Raw genomic sequence first — 15,488 nt, 5'->3', positions numbered from 1 at the left:
TTAAAGTGAATTCGATTTTTACACTATCTTACCTATGAATTACGTATTGATTGGGAAAAGCATTATTTGCTCCGTTTTTAGTACTCTATTCACACAGGAAGAATTTGCTAATGTTTTCAGAATCTGAATTCAGTGTGTTGTTCTTCTCAGTACAAAGAGAACAAACATTAAATCATCTTTGATCAATTCGTTTTGCAAGACAAAACTTAGACCAAGCTGGTTCAGTTTATTAATCTGTGTTCAAAAGATCAGCATTTTTCTATTAAATGATTCATACAATAAGGTCCCACTAGATAAAACTCGAAGAGATGATAGAGAATGGGGCGTTTACTAGCACCACATGAACGCAACGCCGTGGTGGGAGCTGACCAATCAGGAGCCAGAAGGCATTTTAAGTTTGAAGAGACCGGACTTCGCCGGAGCACTCGCTGCAAGCTGTGCTAACGAGCGTTGAGCTGCGAGGAATGTGCATTTAAAGCATTCTGAAGAAGAAGGTAAGTGTTGATTTTATTTCTCTTTTCTCTCATTGCTCTGGCTAACGGTCGCTCTCGCTAGCGGAACGTCAACCACCGCCTCGATCGACGTGCTCAGGTTAACGTTAGCAGGAACTTTTCAAAAAAAACAGCTGATGAGCGTTTACACTCTGTGGTTTCCTCACACTTTGTAGTGCCTACTTTCACACAGACGTTGTATATTGTGCGCTAGTTGTGCTTTCTGGCTACTGAAGAGACCTCGGATAGAGCAAAAAAATGCGCAGGTATGTTGTGCCGGGGCATAAAATTGGGAGGTTATTTCTACGTTTTCGTAATAAATGAGTCGTTGCAGCGTAACTTCTCTATTGTTGCTGGCTGGGGTTAGCAAAAAACGGCGCTTCCTGTGAATATATCAAGTAATTTCAGTGTTTTTTTTAAAAGGAAATATTAATCACTCGTTGTTCATTGTATGGTACGGTAAAGTTACCCTGTCATTCATAAACTCACGGTCTGTCACTGCATTAGTCAAGGCTCCTTTTACAACACTTTAACCCCTTTAAGCTAATTTTTGTCTTTAACGCTCACTTGTTAGGTTTGGAGTTGCTCATGGTGTTGCAGTTTAATAGGGGTTTTCTGTTAGATTTGTCCTGCCCTCCTTTCATCAGCTACCCTTATTCTGCAAACAGTCAGAGTAATAGGTCAACGTTTGGGACAGTGCTGTGCAAACCCAGCTGTAAAAACAAAGTGAGTTTTAAAAAGTGTTAGGAAAGTTGAAATACCCGCAGTCAGTAAAACCTTTTCCTTCAGTTCTGTGGTGAGAACTCTTCTTGTAGCTCACCACAGTTAACATTATTATAGTTTTGAAACAGATCTATTTGTCTGTGTCGTTCTGCCCAGGCAATGCACATAGTGTCAGACATATTGAGCAATTTGTAGCTCCAGGCAATGCAGTGGTATGATAGTTTCAACACTGTAGTAACTGTGAATAAAAATACAACTGCATTTCCTTTTCAACATTTGTAAATCTATGGTATTTATGTCATGTTCTCACATTCTGCTTCAGGGGTTTCCTGTAGTCAGATTGAATACTAGTAAACCTCTCCAGAGAGGAAATGTGAATAAAAACAGAGAAATCACAAATACTTGTACCTTGAGTGAATTAGGTCTATTTACCAACTTTCTCTTCTGCAAAGAAATGCCTTCTATGACTTCTTTCATGGATGTAGACATATTGTGAATGATTGTTTATTGTAAGGGTATATTTAATCAGGCTTAATGATAATTAAATAGCAAAGAAAAAGAAAAAACTGATGTTTGTTTTATTGAGGGCATACTCTATGCCACGTGAGTTTAAAACAACAATGTGTTAATGTAATTGTTTTTATGTAAAACAGTAAATCAATGATTCCATCTGCAACTCTCGAATCTATTTATGTTAACATTTATTTTAAGTTTCCTCTGTGCTCCAGTTTTGAGAAATCTCTAGTCACTCTGACACTTTCTGTTGAATCTTATTAAAATAACTTCAAACTGGAGGAAAGGAAAGATGAGAACAGTTTAGTAGTTTTGAGACTCTTAGGATCTTTTCACACCTGATAGTCCAGTAGACTTGGTTTGATTAGGGACCAAAATTGCAACATTTGTTACATTTTCAGTTGGTGCAATTTGCTTCCACACTGCAGTGTGTCAAATTAACTAAACCCTTCCAAAAACCTGTTCACCCCTTTTGCCTGTGGTGACGCTGCACCAAGAACCACTGAAGAAAACAACACAAATGAGTGCAACTTCCTTTTTCCCCAAATGTATGCAAAAATGGAGTGACATGAAATTTTTGTCTTTGTAGAATTTGTCTTTTTTTAAAAACCCTACAAGCCATTTCCTCTGCTAGAGCTAGATAACAAGTGATTGTTTTGTTTCTACTTACCCAGAATGCTCTGTGCTATTGTCTGCATCTTGCTTTTGGAGCGTTTGCATTCAAACTGCACCAGAGTTTGCTTCAACTGAACTGAGACCTCGGTTTTTAGGTGGACCAGAGTTTGCTGTTTTGGTCCACATCAGAGTTTGATGGTGCATTCATACCTCCTCTAGCGAACCGGACTTTCTAGACAAACATACCAGAGTTCCATTAAACAGACTAAATGCACCCTTACTGTCAACTTTGGATTATATTGTACAGCTGTTGACAGTCCTGCGTCCATTTAATTAGTTTTGACAGATTTAATAGTTTCCCTTGAGACTAAACTAATCTTGAAGTATGTATGATCTGTTTTTTCCAGTTGCAGAAAGAAAGTTGTTAGTTATTTTTAGGTGTGGTAGCTATCGTTTTAGAAGTACGGTACATCTTGCTTTTTCCATATAATGAACTGAATGAACCACACTGAGCCCTCATACCTATAGGTTATGGAATTTGAGGCACACCAACCTGTCATTTTCCTGTTCCAAGGCATCCTAGCTGCTTGTGTCACAACAGGCCTCCCCAAACCTCCCCAATTCACACAGAGTTTTGCAAGATAGCAAGAAGAAAATGCATCTGAAGAACGTGTTTCTGCAGATTCCGGTGGCTCTTTTTTTTTCTTGAACTATGAGGTTGTTGTCGTTGATAAGCAAAGGTGAAGGTTATCTGGTTTTAATCTCCTGAATAACTTTTTTTCAGTCAGGAGAGGCTGGTGTTGCATTGCCCTTGCAGGAATCTTGTTTTTTAGACTCAGGCAAGAGTTCCTCCAAATAGTGTATGACTGTGTCCCAGATGAGGGCCTCTGCTGCAGAGACATGTTTTGTTCTATACTGGAATTTTTTCCCTTTAGTTCAACTGAACATAACCGGGAAATAATCAGGTTTCAATTTCTGGACCAGTGAAACTATTCAAATAAAAATTACAATGTGTCCTAGGCTTCGTATTACAGTGCTGTATCCTTGACAGAAAGTCATCCTTCCCAAAACGTTTTCAAAGTTAACTCTGATCAAATATTCTCTCTCTCTGTCAAATCACTGTGCTATCTAACTGTTGGTCTGTCATTTGACTTCTTTTTTTTTTTTTTTCTTGTAGAGCATATTAAGAAAATACATCTTTGGACAATATATACTCTGATGCAGTTTCTGCGTGACACAACATTGACTGGTGTTTGTGAAGCAGCTGATTCAGGAGCGTGATTTATTTTCCTCGCTGCTGATTGGAGCACAAGAGTTGAGATAAGGAAGACTGTAGATGTTATCTTATGCGTTAGCGCCAATACGGCTTCCACTGTGCGTATCAATGCATGACAAAGTTTATTTACTGTTTAAACTATTAAAATAGGGAGGTATTGAAAATTTTTAGCTGGGATCTCAAGTATTCATGGATTTTAGCTATAACACAGCTCCTCTGGTTTGTCAATGCTGGGGGTCTGCTGTACTGATGAAAGGTAGGGGTTTATTTTGCTGTGCTGTACAGGTACCATATGTTCAATAAATGGCATTGATTACGTTTTTCATCTAGTATTGTTGGCATCAGCAAGTATATGGTCTTGAATGACTCTTGCCTTTTTAAAGTGATGTTGCATCTCAGCCTCATTGTAGTTGCTGCTGTAAAGCTGCTGTGATTTCTGAAATCACCGTTGAGTGAGAAACTCGTCTTGCTGATGATCAAATAGTCGAATGTAAGAACATGAATAAGAAAAAAGACAGCATTCAGTTCTTACTGATACTCTTTCATCCTCTCTGGGAGTTCTCCCTGGCCTGAACTGTGCACTACTTGGCTGTGTTACTTAACAGTTAAATAAAATAAGTCAACTGAACTGTAAAAGGAGGCTGCAGTAATTTAGACAGTAACCACCCACACATACCCATCCCGCTCCCTTTTTTTCTGGTTCCATCTTTTTTCTCATTTGCTTTCAGTTATAGTTGAACTATTGCAAGAAGTCTTGCAGTACAAATATTTACATAATGCAGAAGGGAAATGATAGTGGGACAGCAAGGATGTCCAGAGGGAAGAGTATTAGGGGTCACCCTCAAGCCAAGACATATTTATAAAGCCAGCTTACAGTCGTTGGACTCCTTCCAGCATCTGAATCAAAATCCTAACCCCGTTTAGTTTTTCTTGCATGGCACCTTTGTTTTTTTTATACACATGATATTTTCCATTGCATAAAACTATCCCATGCTGGATTCACTCCTTGTGTTACAGCAACATTTCAGTTAACATCACCAATGAAAACAAAGCATGAGAATAACATGTGCACTCAAAACAAGCGATATAATGACCAATTCTTTCCATTCATGTCTACCCGCTGGCCATTGCATTAATGCCCATGTGAGTAACAGATGTTACCATTAAACATCAATGAATAATACATGGATGCTCTAATGTATAATCGGTAAACCACACCAGGCCATCAGGCTGCTCCAATACAGATTGGAAAAGAAATTAATAAGCAATGTGTGCCGACCTCACTGAAACAGGAATTTCTTTTTTATGCCTTATTTTTACTTTCATTCGGGAACTTTTGCAGTTATATCTACACAAATTGAGTTTCTTCTTCAGTGTTGTGAAATATAATGCAAATTATAGAAACAGAATTTTGCTGCAGACTTAAGACATGAACCTGTAGTAGATGCTCATGTTTCCATGGCATTGTTGGAATTACACAAGAAGTTTTAAAACAAAAAGTAACATGAATAGATTGCTTTTATTTAAAACATAAAAGCACTGGTTATTCTTACTGCTGCTAAAATATAACATACTAATCATTAAAGCATGAACGTATAGACTGAATATGCAATACATTTTGCATTTGTTTTCAGGTAAATGTGTTTCTGGTGTAGGATATTATCTTTTGGTTATTCTGATGTTTTTAACATAATACTGGGAGTTTGACAAGCCCGACTAGCCTGCAATTCTGCTGCTTTACAAATAAGTTTGTTTTTTTTTCTTGCAAACTGTTGTTTTAAGGCAGTGTTGCACTAGTATGATAAACATTTGTTTTTAAGTTTGGGGATGAATATTTGTCTTTGTTGACATGAGGGAGAGGAATATTAAACGTTTAACTCTATTGAGGGAAATTTATGCATTTAACATTTATACCAGCCATAGCCATTCGGTAAAACAAACTTGTTTTGTAGATGTGTGAGGTTTAAACCCAACTGTGTAGGCCTTAATTAGTTTAAAGTGTGTCATGAAATGGTTAATGCATCCACAGCTAATGTTCTGTCTCTGTGATACCTCCCTACACCCCCTGTAAGACAGCAGATCCTTTAGCTCTTCCAGCCCCCTCCTCAGTTACATTCCAGCTGACCAGATGGTGTCTGCTCTACACAGTGGACACCAGAGAGCCTAAGGGAGAAACCCCACCAGCAGGATTCTCTGAACGACACATTCCACCCCAATGATTCTCACACCTACTCGTATTGCTTGCTTTTCTACATCCAGCTTTGTCCTTGCTCTTATTTTGCAGACAGAATATTCTGGGAATAGAGTCCACATTGAAACGTTTTTGGGGTGAGGAAAAATCTCATTATGGTTTCTTTGGAATGACAACTCTGTTGTTTGCTCAGCAGTGACCTCTGCAGCAGCCAGAAATATGGTCCATGTATACATACTCACCCAGAGTTATTGTCAGAAGTGTGGTAATGGTTGGCCACATTAACTTTAATTGGAAAATGGGTTGTTGTCATTCACTTTCTGGCCAATCAGAGTTTTTACTTCAGCTTGTCAAAAGTCATTTGTCTGACTTTGAATCTAAGTCCTTGCACAGCAACAGCAAACAAGCACAGAAAATGTCATTGGGAAACTAGAAGGGAAACAGAAAGTTTGCACGAAAATGAATAGATCAGATAAAAAACAAACAGGATTATTGCCTTGGTAAAGTAACCTGTGAAAATCCATTGTCCATTTGTGCTTTTTCTGTCAGGAGTAAGCAAAATAAATGCAAATGAAGTCTGAAGGGGTGGAGGTGCTTCTACACAAACCTACAGAACTAAACATTAAGGTTGAATGGTAAGAGCTCCAAATGTAGCTCTTCCACAACATATGTCTTCCAAAAAAACTATCTCGATGTTTCTTTCTGGCTTGCATGAAACATCTGAAAGTCTTCTCCATGTCTGTTGTACAAACGTGTGTGTTTGTGTGCATGCATATGATTGCCTGGCTAGATACAGCACTATAAACCCCACCCTTCCTTCTCATCTCTCAGGCTTCCCTGATTGCAGTCTTGTTGTGTGTATGCCTAATGGTCTGTTTTCTGTGATGTTCTTGCTAGATGTCTGTCAGTTTGCATGGTATTGTGTACAGTATGTGTGTGCTTGCTTTCCTTTACGTCACATTTAATGGTTCCTGTGAAAGCAGCAAATGGAAAGCCGGAAGACTGGGACAAAGAGCCAGCCTGTAAATAGAGGGGGAAAACACACACACATGCTGCTCTGGTGTGTTTTATACTGAACCGTTACAGGAGGTTAAGCAGCGTTCTTTGTCTCTGTGGTGACAGGGACGGCTCAGACCTGACCAGGTCACTAGGTCTTTACAGTGTCACTTACTAAGGCAAAGCTGAAAACAAGCATGAGTGCCTCCGGGGGGTTATTATGTCAACTGCCTTTCGGGTGACTGGATACAGTCAGCAGTACTTCTGGTAAAAGGGATTTAGGGGAGTTTGTGTCTTCCTAAGGCAGAGAGGAAGAAGAGGGAGGGAGGGAAGGATTACTCTCAGGCCCTGTTTTTAACTCCATCCTTTGGCCCCTGCTCCTCCTTAAAACTTGCCTAGATGTCTTTGACGTCCTGGAAACACAAGCTCAACTAAAGCCTGTTCTGTTCTACATTTTTATCTTCTTCCCTCATTCTCACTTCTTTGACCTTTGCAGTTCTCTTCATCCTCTTGCTGAACACGCTTTACAACTTCCAGTGTTTCCTCTTGTGTTTCTGTATCCGCTTCTCCAGCTAGGCTTCTCTTCCTCTTGCTGCTGCTTTTCTTTCTTCTGCCACTTAATCCACGTCACTCCCTCTTTGCTTCTTGTCGTTACGGCTGAAAGGTCGAGTGGAGTCCGGTCTTGTGAAAGAAGAGCCTATGTTGTCGAAGACAAACACGCCCTCCTGTCAGGATCATACTTCCAACCTTTCTATTAATGGAAGCCCTTTTCTTTCTACGGAGTGTTGTAAGCCTTTGAAATTTCAATTAAAACTTTGTTCCACCAGTTGTTGGAAGCAGTGTGCCTAAACTGCTTTTAATGCATAAAGATTAGTTTTTAATGAGAAACATGTTGGCCACTCTGTATGTGGCTGATTGCTACATAAGGGTGGCTTAAAAACTGATGACTTGTTCTCCCTCTCTCCTTTTCTAATGTCTTGTTTGTGTCATTTTAATTCATTGAAGCTAGAGCTTAATATGTGCTTATAAGGTTAGAGTTAATGGCAGAACATTCAACTCAAAAATACTTTATTAATCCCAAAGGGAAATTAAATATTGTCGTAACTCATTAACCAAGGTTCTTCATAGAGGTTTTATAGATGCTAGTAGCTATGGACGGATCTCCTGCGCTGGTCTGTATGCACAACAGACTTATAGAAAATATGCAGAATCTTTCTTCAAACACTGAAGAACCTAAAGTTCTCAACCACCTCCACTTCTTCTCACATAATGGAGAAGTTTCAAGAGAAACCTAACCCCGTTTATCTTGAAATCAACAATCAATTGTTTTGTTCACATTTAAGTGAAGGTGATTGCTTCCAAAGGGGCTGCGCAGTTGGTAGCACTGTTGCCTTGCAACAAGAAGGTCCTGGGTTCGATTCCCGGCCCAGGGTCTTTCTGCAAGGAGTTTGCACGTACTCCCTGTGTATGCATCGGTTCACTCCGGCTTCCTCCCACAGTCCAAAAAACATGACTGTTAGGTTAATTGGTTTCTCTAAATTCTCCCTCTAAAACACCTTCCACTAGGGACAAAGGTGTTAGAAAATGGATGGATGGATGATTGTTTCCACACCATGCTACAAAGTAGTCCACCAACGCTTTTCGTCCATCTCTGATTCACCCAACAAATGCCGAGTCAGCGGAGTGTTTTTGCAGATGACGGGGATTTGGAGGTTGGAGGTGTACACAATGAAAAGAAATGGTGAGAGCACAGTTCCCTATGGTGCTCCTGTGCTGCTGACCGTTCAGTCTCTCAAACTGCTGTCTGTCAGGTAGTTATTGATCTCATGGTGTGTTCGATAAAACAAATCATGCTGAATTGAATTTTTGAGGAAATCAGAAAACATTCTCGAAAGTCAACCAGGTCTCCTTAATTTAACTCCTCAGTGTTTCTTTTTGAACTTTTCATATTTCCAGAAACCAGCTGAAAAGGTCTAAGACCTAACTAATATGTGCATATTTTCTATTGTGCTGTGCAGAAACTTGGTGTTCTCAGTGAAGCAAAGTTTCCACTCTCCACCTTCTTCCCTTTGGAGGAAAGTGGGTCAGCTGCTGGCCTTCTTTAACACAGTTTCCTTTTGTGTTGTCCAGGGCTGCAAAGCAGTGTCTTAATAGGTCTCTGATGTCTGTGGTAACTTTAGGTGGATTCCTGAACATTAACTGTGCCAGCATGTTGTAAACATACAGAGCAATAATAAACCTTCTCCAAAAACTATTTTAGGTGTTTGAGCAGTTTTATGCAGTTTTGTGCATTTTGAACCAAGAATATGTCAAAATGTTTACAGTTTCTGGGGTAAATCTCTTAAATGTCATTTCAAGGTTTTAAGTTGCTAAAGGAAAAAAAGTAACAGTAACCTTGAAACCTTGTCATTTCAAGGTTTTAAGTTGCTAAAGGAAAAAAAGTAACAGTAAAAAAAAACACTGGTAACGCAAGACCCATTCAATGGAAGTACATTTTGATGAATTTAAATGCCATTATTATGAGATGACATACTCCATTGTTGTCATTAAACAATGACTCTAGTTAAAAACTAAAAGTTTGCCTCTGTTTCCAGTCTTCGGGTTACTCACTTTGTAAATAAAAAAAGATTTCCTTTAATTGTGTTACATTTGAGACATGCAGCTTTTTCGATGTAAATTGACTGTTCCTGAGGAGGGCTGTGGCTACATTCCTGTTTTGCCTTTCTTGTGTGAGCATGTGATTTCTGCAGGAAAATCAGTTTGTTAGGCAACAGGTCAGTGTTTGCCCTCAGGCGGGTTTCTGCCTGGTCTTTATCTTAATCTGAAATATAAATGTTTTTGGTTGGTTTTCGTCCTTTTTAGGTAAGAAACACCATCAATAGCTAATCCTAAAGGGAGGCTCACATTTAAACTAATTAAACGCATAGTTTTATATTCCAATCTTTTTTAATGATAATAACTGAAGCCAATTAAAACCCAAAATTTTCTCCAAAAATTACATTATGGAGGACCAAATAAATTATGTTTAATGCAGAAATGCGACACTATGGTACACACTATGATGTGGAACACCACTGATTTGCTAGAGGATAAGCCACAACAAGCTATTGCAATAAAGTTCACTATTTATAATGCTGAATGCAAACTTATTAAAGGAAAGTTAAGTGGAAGGAAAACATTTTGTAAAAAAAAAAAATGGTTCACTTGTTACTTGATTACTGTATACCCCAGATACCAGTTGGAAATGTTCCACTCTGTTCAGCTACTTTGTAACCAAAGACAAAGCGAGAAGTTTCGTATCTGGGCTAGGAAGAGAAAGGAAGCATCTTGGTGGTCAGAAGTCCTCTTTTCACAATACAGTAAACTCTCTGTTTCAATTGGAAATCAATGTCCCAGAGTCTGGAGGAAGGTTGGAAAAGCACAGAATGGTCCGGTGTAAAGGTTTCTCAGTCAGACGGAGACATTGATTTCAGTTTTGATTAGGGCGTTCAAAAATCTTTTGTCTTATTCTTGGGGGGTTTTTTTAGCTGTAAGCCACAATCATCAAAATCAACAGAGGATTGTTTATGAAATTTAACACTGTAATAAATGTATATAACATAGTTTCACTTTCTGAGCTGAATTCTTAAAGTAAACATTTTTAACTATATTTTGATTCACTTAGATGCACCTAGTAGTGTTTCAAGTATTTATTTTAGTCCTGTAATATTCCTAAAAGGGCAATTTTAGAAATTTACAATATCCTTCATACATAAGAAACTATGAAGTGCTAATCTTGTAGCAGCAGCTTTTTATGTCATCTGCCATTATTTGGTGTAGAAGATTTTTTTATTTTAGCTGTCAAGGTTCCGTTTATTAATTTGTCAAGCATTCTTTCCCACAAGCGAGAAGCAAAAATGACAGGTTTGGACTCCTTAGTTTTGTTATTTAATATTTTGGTATTTAGTGCTTACGCCTCAATTCTCATGCTGCAGTACTTTCTTTTAAACTGCAGGATTGCATGAATATTTTTTACACCAACTTCTTCCTCCTTTCGAGTTCTGCTCTGCTGCATTCAATAGTCAAGACAGTATTAGCAGCAACTGCATAATTTATACTGACTAATGTTGAACGATATAATTAAAGAATAATAATTTTGTCCACAAACAAATGTATGAAAATTCTACCACAACATAAGAATGCAAACCCTATATTAGATCTTCGTACCTTAGGGTTTATTTAGCAGGTTGTATTTAAATGTCTTAATTTAAATTAAGACATAAATTCTAATTAATCATATTTGAGTTGTGTTGTAACTTCTGCTTTTATGATCAATTGCTACTGGTATTTGCTTTCATTATGCAATTGCTTGCTTGTAATTACAGAACTTTTGGTGAGTGAGAGGATGTTTAAAATTCAGTTTGGTTTATTAAAAGAGGAAATTCAAATCTGTATCTGCATGTTAAAACAGGCTTTCTCTCTGCCTCTGCCTGTCTGTTCTCTTGATATTTTCTTTTTGTATTGCCATGTTCATGGGCAACTTCCTTTATTAAACAATCTCTTGTGGTGAAATGTTTTTGCTATGGTCAGGAGGTGACATATTTGACCTTTGTTGAGACAGCTCTTCCTCTGACAACTCCCTGTGTAGCAACAGAATCACCCCACTGACCGGGAACTGGAGGTTTATTTGCATGCCCCATTGGATCAGAAATAAATATGACCACATAAATTGGCAGGTAGCCGATATTGGCAATGACAGAAACTCACTGGCCAATTTTGTTTGCTTATCTGCAAGTAACTTTGCTGTATTTCTGAACATATAACCTTAAATATGTAATTTCAGCACCAAAACACCTTGTATTGTTTCATTGCTGTTGATTTCCTAACAAATCATCTATTGTAGATGCACTCAAATTGGCAGAAAGAAGTGAGTTATGACTCACCATGTTTTTAGTCCTCTCTTTGTTTCTTAAAATAACTACGGCAGCTTCCAAACAAAGCACCCTAAATGTGCTGGGTCTAAATGGCTTCAGCGGACTGTGTAGCACTCCTTTTATAGGTAGACGCCTAGGTGATTATGTAAGTGTCCTGAAACCATCATCCAAACTCAGGAGCTCTTGCCTTCATAAGGCAGTCCATTGGCTTTGTTTTGGAGTGAGCAACAGCTTGGTGCTGTGACTTTATCGTATTGTTTTATAAAGGAGTTTGTTGGCATGTTTCCTGCTTTGCTTATCCAGCTTGTTGTGAGGTCTTTCTTTCTAAGAGTCTCTGTGAACATCAAAGGTTTCTGGATTATTTGGATTAATTATAAAACTAAAGAAAAAACAACTGGAAAACAGAAAGAAAATGCATTCTTGCATACTTTGTTGTGAAGAAGTGCCAAGTCACACGAACTTTTACAATATTTAGTTTTCAAATAGTTGTTGTTTTTTTGAAAGCTTTTAAACTTTTGCTTCCTTGTTTCTTTTTTTTCAGTCCAGGTTTGTCAATATTACCATTTTTAGAGGAGGTTTGATTAATTTCTTGAGTTTATGTGACTTCTTTTCCTATGAGGCCATAGTTTTAAATTGGGATGTGATCATTTCATCCCTTCAATATTTCTTACTTTTGCAGATTTTTTGTCTTATTACCTGAAATTTTCAGGTACAAACATTAGACTTTTGCTGAAGGCTATTTTGTACATCAATTTGCACTTGTTTGGCTTCCAAAGATTGAAATGGTCTGCAGAAAGTAAATTTAAATACAATGAATAATCTCAATGTGAAGCAGTTTGATTGTTTGTTGTAATCTGTTTGGTTTTTTAAGTGTGGACCCATGGAAACCACAGTTGATGGTTCATGATGTGAGAAATGCCAACAGCATGTCAGGTAGCATTTGACCTAGGTATGTGAGCTTCCCAAGCTTCATTTTCTTCACAAATATTTTAAATGTGCTCTTTGAAATGAACTGATCTCTCAAAAAAGCCTGCATTTTGAAAATCTCTTTATTCAAATGTCGAGAGAAGAGAGGTTCTCAGGCTTTAGTCAGCTGCTTAAATGGCAATAACAGTTCACTTCAGTATTTCATTACAGCATTTTTTTTTAATGGGGCCAAAAATAAATACTGGGTGTATAAATACTGGGTCAGTATTTATACACCAGAAAGAGTCGTAAAGGATAAACTCCAGGTTTGTTCAAGCTTGTCAGCAGTGCAGAATAGACTATTTTATGAGGGGCCGTTTAGGACAAAATTTACGTTTTGTCTCTCACACACTACCAAAAACTCTCGCATACTCAAAAAAATTACATTTTGTCTCTCACACACTACCAAAAACTCACGCATACTCAAAAAAATAGCCACGCACACTCAAAAATTACTCACGCACATTCAAAAAATACTCAAATTGCGTATACACACACTACTAAAATGTCACACACACACAAACGTTAACTTTCTCGCTCACATACACTACTATCAGCTCGCTCACATACACTGTACTAACAGCTCGCACATTCACAAACGTTAACTTTCTCGCTCACATACACTACTACCAGCTCGCGCACATACACACAAACGTTAATTTTCTCGCTCACATACACTGCTAACAGCTCGCACACACACAGACGTTTATCTCTCACATACACAAGACTAAAGTTGAACACACACACAGTACTAAGACTCGTTTTATGTATGTGTGAGAGCGAGACTTTTTATGAATGTGTGAGAGCCAGACTCTTTTTGAATGTGTGAGAGTTGTCACGGAAGAGGCGGGGCATAATTTTTGGATCAAACTGCGCATGCGTAGATCCTAAACTATAAGTTTCGATTGTTGACTCACTGTATGTTCTATTACTTAGTATATTTGTGCTTTTAAATATATATAGAACGTTTAACTTTCTTGTAGATTAAATGTGCTATAGAAATAAATGAATCTGATTGATTGATTAAAAAGAGCAAAATTGCTGTAGTACAATCTGTCCACTGGGTGCCAGTATTACAGGAATTATTAACCGGCGCCAACTAGTGCCGAAGAAGAAAGAGTTTGCTATACCGAACATGGCTAACTCTAATTCGAAACGAGAGAGAATTGGTCAGGCAGCTGCCATTTTAAACACCGCTCCGGAACGGAACAGAGATGAGAGTTCTGAATCTACTGTAGCACTGCGGGCAGTCGTTGAATCGTTTAATGCGCCTGTCAAAGTGCTGGTTGCCTCCGGAGAAGATAGAATGGTGTTTAAAATGGCAGCTGCCTGACCAATTCTCTCTCGTTTCGAATTAGAGTTAGCCATGTTCGGTATAGCAAACTCTTTCTTCTTCGGCACTAGTTGGCGCCGGTTAATAATTCCTGTAATACTGGCACCCAGTGGACAGATTGTACTACAGCAATTTTGCTATTTTTAATCAATCAATCAGATTCATTTATTTCTATAGCACATTTAATCTACAAGAAAGTTAAACGTTCTATATATATTTAAAAGCACAAATATACTAAGTAATAGAACATACAGTGAGTCAACAATCGAAACTTATAGTTTAGGATCTACGCATGCGCAGTTTGATCCAAAAATTATGCCCCGCCTCTGCCGTGACAACTCTCACACATTCATAAAAAGTCTCGCTCTCACACATAAAGAGTCTCGCTCTCACACATTCATAAAAAGTCTCGCTCTCACACATACACAAAACGAGTCTTAGTACTGTGTGTGTGTTCAACTTTAGTCTTGTGTATGTGAGAGATAAACGTCTGTGTGTGCGCGAGCTGGTAGTAGTGTATGTGAGCGAGAAAATTAACGTTTGTGTGTATGTGCGCGAGCTGGTAGTAGTGTATGTGCGCGAGCTGGTAGTAGTGTATGTGAGCGAGAAAGTTAACGTTTGTGTGTATGTGCGCGAGCTGGTAGTAGTGTATGTGAGCGAGCTGGTAGTAGTGTATGTGAGCGAGCTGGTAGTAGTGTATGTGAGCGAGAAAGTTAACGTTTGTGTGTATGTGCGCGAGCTGGTAGTAGTGTATGTGAGCGAGAAAGTTAACGTTTGTGTGTATGTGCGCGAGCTGGTAGTAGTGTATGTGTGCGAGCTGGTAGCAGTGTATGTGAGCGAGAAAGTTAACGTTTGTGTGTGTGTGTGTGTGTGACATTTTAGTAGTGTGTGTATACGCAATTTGAGTATTTTTTGAATGTGCGTGAGTAATTTTTGAGTGTGCGTGGCTATTTTTTTGAGTATGCGTGAGTTTTTGGTAGTGTGTGAGAGACAAAACGTAATTTTTTGAGTATGCGAGGCTATTTTTTTGAGTATGCGTGAGTTTTTGGTAGTGTGTGAGGGACAAAACGTAATTTTTTGGAGTGTGCGTGGCTACTTTTTTGGAGTATGCGAGAGTTTTTGGTAGTGTGTGAGAGACAAAACGTAATTTTTTGGAGTGTGCGTGGCTACTTTTTTGGAGTATGCGAGACTTTTTGGTAGTGTGTGAGAGACAAAACGTAATTTTTTGGAGTGTGCGTGGCTACTTTTTTGGAGTATGCGAGACTTTTTGGTAGTGTGTGAGAGACAAAACGTAATTTTTTGGAGTGTGCGTGGCTACTTTTTTGGAGTATGCGAGACTTTTTGGTAGTGTGTGAGAGACAAAACGTAAATTGTGTCCTAAACGGCCCCTCATACTATTTGAGTCAGCTCGTTCATCCCCTCATTCTTTCCTTTTTACCTTCCTTCTTTCACTTTGAGTCTCTCCTTACCA

General features: G+C 38.5%; 1 protein-coding gene across 1 annotated transcript in view; it reads left to right on the top strand.

Annotated features, from left to right (window-relative positions):
- The first annotated feature begins 404 nt into the window (after nt 1-404).
- The window catches only part of LOC102223302 (supervillin-like), a 53,864-nt gene continuing 38,780 nt past the window's right edge, over nt 405-15,488 (top strand). Inside the window, exon 1 of the mRNA XM_005804382.2 lies at nt 405-494. The gene's annotated coding sequence lies outside the window, so the exon portion shown is untranslated. The remainder of the gene's footprint in view (nt 495-15,488) is intronic.

This window comes from Xiphophorus maculatus, chromosome 10, assembly GCF_002775205.1.
Source record: "Xiphophorus maculatus strain JP 163 A chromosome 10, X_maculatus-5.0-male, whole genome shotgun sequence".
Lineage (NCBI taxonomy): Eukaryota > Metazoa > Chordata > Actinopteri > Cyprinodontiformes > Poeciliidae > Xiphophorus > Xiphophorus maculatus.
This window is presented reverse-complemented; position numbering and strand designations above follow the sequence as displayed.